The sequence below is a fragment of the Olea europaea genome, chromosome 10 (assembly GCF_002742605.1).
Source record: "Olea europaea var. sylvestris chromosome 10, O_europaea_v1, whole genome shotgun sequence".
NCBI lineage: Eukaryota > Viridiplantae > Streptophyta > Magnoliopsida > Lamiales > Oleaceae > Olea > Olea europaea.
This window is the reverse complement of record NC_036246.1, coordinates 19,425,796-19,428,882: the sequence shown is the minus strand read 5'-3', so window position 1 is coordinate 19,428,882 and position 3,087 is coordinate 19,425,796. Positions and strand designations below refer to the sequence as shown.

The 3,087-nt window shown below is 34.7% G+C and overlaps 1 long non-coding RNA gene across 1 annotated transcript in view; it reads right to left on the bottom strand.

Annotated features, from left to right (window-relative positions):
• LOC111402668 overlaps positions 1–1,471 on the bottom strand; it is a 3,162-nt gene extending 1,691 nt beyond the window's left edge. Inside the window, exon 1 of the long non-coding RNA XR_002704323.1 lies at positions 971–1,471. This is a non-coding gene — a long non-coding RNA (uncharacterized LOC111402668). The remainder of the gene's footprint in view (positions 1–970) is intronic.
• Positions 1,472–3,087: the final 1,616 nt, after the last annotated feature.

The window sequence follows — 3,087 nt, the reverse complement described above, 5'->3', positions numbered from 1 at the left end:
TTTGTAGCAAGAAAAAATAGTAAATTCACCAAATTTAAAATATATATTATTTGGTAATATATTAGCATAAAATTATTATTTTTTATTAAACAATCAAATTAATTGAATAAATGTCATAAAAAAATTCTAAACATTTATTATTTATTATTTTATTTTTGTAGCAAGAAAAAATAGTAAATTCAACAAGTTTAAAATATATATTATCCGATAATATATTAGCATAAAATAATTATATTTTACTAAATAATCAAATTAATTAAATAAATATCATAAAACAATGTCTAAACATTTATTATTTATTATTTTATTTTTGTAGCAAGAAAAATAGTAAATTCCCCAAGTTTAAAATATATATTAACTGGTAATATATTAACATAAAATTATTATATTTTACTAAATAATCATTTTAATTGAATAAATGTCATAAAACAATTTCTAAAAATTTTAAATCAAATACATTTTCTAGTTTTCTGTTTTAAGAAACTGTTTTTCAAAATGACACCAAACACGTTTTCTGTAATTTGAAAATAGTTCCTCAAAACAAAAAATATTTTTCGTTTTTAAAAATGAAAATAGAAAACGAAAATGCAAACCAAACGCACCCTAAATTTTTTTTTTTTTTTTTTTTACAAGGTATCCGGGCTTGCGTCCGACTAGATCCTTGTCCCTGAACCTCCGGCCCCTCAGCAGCTCAGGGAGGTAAATTGCAGGATGTGCCCTTATTGGCTCCCAGGTTCCCACAACTCATTTGGACTCTTTCCGCAAAGAGAGCTCTCCTCACTAGGCGTTTGTTCACACCAATGGCTTCCTCTCCATATGGCTCCCAGTGTTAAAGATTTTTCTGGTTTATAAGTTGATCATTCGTAATTATTTTTAACGACATATGATGTAAGATCTACAGATTTTATCATCCACAACTTATAATCAACGAAGAATTTTACCAAAGATAAACTAAGATGAGTATGTTTACACATATAACGTATTGAGGCCAGCCAGAATCGTGTTGAGCGCGGGTCGAGATTCGAGTGACCGGTGGAGGTTTTTGGTGACAATAAACCCTAGATCAAACGGCGGCGCGGTGGGCGGGACCATGCGAGAGTGTACTCAACCGCCATGAAAAACAGCAATGAGGCAGCGAAGACGCAGGGTACGGGGTGGTGCACCACCAAACCACATATGTCACCGGCCCTCCATTTCAAGAAATGTGCATTACCAAGGCAAGAACAAAAGTTTTTAGCAGAGGAAGATGATGATTTCTTCATATCTGAAGAGTCTTTGTGCTTTGTGACGACGCCGTTAGGAGAATGACTGTTTATGGACGGTGGTCTTGGCTTAAATTTAGGAGCAGACCAGTGGCGGGTGGTGGGTCTTTTCATTGGTGATGGTGGTGGTGCAAAATATCAGCATGGAGGTGTGGAAAGGATTTGAAAAGACGGAGTTTACGAGGAGACGGAGGTGGGGTACGTGGATTGAATGTTGTGGACGGCGGAATGAAATATGTCGGGTGCGTAAGGGGGGGCTCCAAACTATATTTAAGGTTTTCAACCCTTAAATTTTGATGGTTTGGATTGAACCTCCCTACTTTATGGGTTAATTTCTTGTTTTCAAATTTTGAACTTTTAATTGGATAATGAAACTCTGATTTGTCTCAATTTAGTCATGTTTGGTGACATTTTAATGAAATTTGGGGGGGTGGGGGGTGGGGGGGAGTTAAAATTTTTTTAAAAAAATACTTTTATATGTAATATTATTTTATGAAAATATATATGAGTGAAAATAATTTTTGAAAAAATGCATAAACATTGGCTCATTGAAATTCAAGGAGTTCCAAATTTTACCACTCTATCATCAAACGTAACCAATTTGATAAAAACTGCTTAGTCGAAAGTCAAGGAATAATTGCAATAACAGTTCTAAACCTTTCAATTTTTTGTAGACTTTATCTTAACCTTGATTTTGTACCACTCATAATTTCAAACCTTTTAAAAAAATTAGCACTTGAGGTCCAAATGGATGGTTTTATACATAAAATAAGGTATAAAAATTAAAATGAAAACCCATATGACCAAACCATCTTCTTTCCTATGCCCACCCCAAACCCATCCCACCCCTCCCAATCAAAGCTAAAAAATTGTCCTCTCACCCAAACAAACCAACCATCATAAGCCTGTGGAAAGGACTTCAACATACCCAAAGTGGTGGTCAATTATCCAAAATTCCAAATTAAGGAAAATTACAACTTTTTAATTTTGATTTTGACATAACAATGGCAAAAGATGAGGTAATTTCACCTAATCTATCATTAATTTTTTCTATTTAATCTCAAAAATTCTACCATTTTTTTTGTGAATTGATGGTGGCTACAGCTAGTCAAGATACTTTTACTTTTCACAAAGTTTCGACTGTCATTTTGATGGTGTTGATGGGGTTTTGAGGTGTTTTGATGGGCAACTGAAGGCAGGAGAATGGTAGTGTATTTCACCTGTGAATGAAAGGCAAGGGAATGGTGGTGATTTTGGTTTATGGTTTTTGGCGATGGCTGAAAGTAGGGGAATGGTGGAGGCTTTGGTCGATGGTTGAAAGCAGGTGATGAGGGGTAAACAAAAACCTATATTTTTTCAGCAAAAGCAAAATTGACGTTGACCAAGTAACATGAGAAACAGATTTGATGGGGTGTGAAGAAGAGGAGGGAAGAACTAGGGAGGAGATGTTGATGAGAAAAGTAGCAAAGTCAATGGAGGAGGACGACGGAGGTCGTGGTGGTGGTGGAGAGGGGGACCAACTGGTTCTGGGTTTAAGAGGAGATGGGGTGTGGGAGGGAGAAGATGAGTTGTGATTGGATTTTGATTTTTTGTTTTTTCATTTTTACTTCAAAGTTACCATCTTACCAATTTTGGTCAACTAACAAAAATTCAACTGTTTAGACCTTAGGTGCTACTTTTTCAAAGGTTTGGGGTTGTGGGTGGGACAATGTGAAGGTTAAGGTAAAGTTTGCGAAAAATTAAAATATTTGGACCGTTGTTGCAATTATCCCTATAATTAGTGACCTTATGTAATTGTTATGTGTTAGTTTAGAGGAAAAAAAAT